Source organism: Elephantulus edwardii, unplaced genomic scaffold, assembly GCF_000299155.1.
Source record: "Elephantulus edwardii isolate Elephantulus edwardi_28Jun2011 unplaced genomic scaffold, EleEdw1.0 scaffold00236, whole genome shotgun sequence".
Taxonomy (NCBI): Eukaryota; Metazoa; Chordata; class Mammalia; order Macroscelidea; family Macroscelididae; genus Elephantulus; species Elephantulus edwardii.
This window is the reverse complement of record NW_006399986.1, coordinates 3,405,761-3,406,518: the sequence shown is the minus strand read 5'-3', so window position 1 is coordinate 3,406,518 and position 758 is coordinate 3,405,761.

Here is a 758-nt window from a genome sequence, read left to right as displayed (position 1 = left end):
CCAGTCTTTCTCCCATGAAGCAGCCAATGGACTTGAACCCCCTGCTTTTGGGGTGGCAGTGCCGCTCCCTACCCACTAGGCCACCAGAGCTCCCTTTGAAATTTCCCCTTCCTTTTAGAGGCATATCAAACCAAGCCAGGTCATTCATTGTTGCCTTTATTCATTCTAACAAACATTCCCTGTAAGGTGAAAACATTGACAATTTCTTTTTTTTTTTTTAAATATGGAACGCTTCACGAATTTGCGTGTCATCCTTGCGCAGGGGCCATGCTAATCTTCTCTGTATCGTTCCAATTTTAGTGTATGTGCTGCCGAAGCGAGCACAACATTGACAATTTCAGTCCTTCCTTCATTATGTTTCCTATCAGCCCAGTGGTGAGGATTTTTGTTTTCTTAAATTTTTTTAAATTTAATTTTATTATTTATGTGTGTGTACTGTCAAATCAGATCTGACTGGTACAGGAAGAAATTGCCCCTCCTTTTACAGCATAGCATCTGGTGAATTCGAACCACATGCCTCTGAGATTGCAGTGCACCTTCTTGCCACTAGGCCACCAGAGCTCCCTAAGGATTTTTGTTTTCTTGCTCTTAGATATAGTTCATATCCAAGACTGTAATCTTTGGTCCTTTGAAGCAAGTGCTTTGGGTCTTTTTCACATTCAGTGAGAAAAGTGAAACAGTACAATTGTTACCAAGTGCCCTGTATATGCACCTCGCTGAGTCTCTGTTCAGGTTCCTAATCTTCTTCCTTTCTAGTG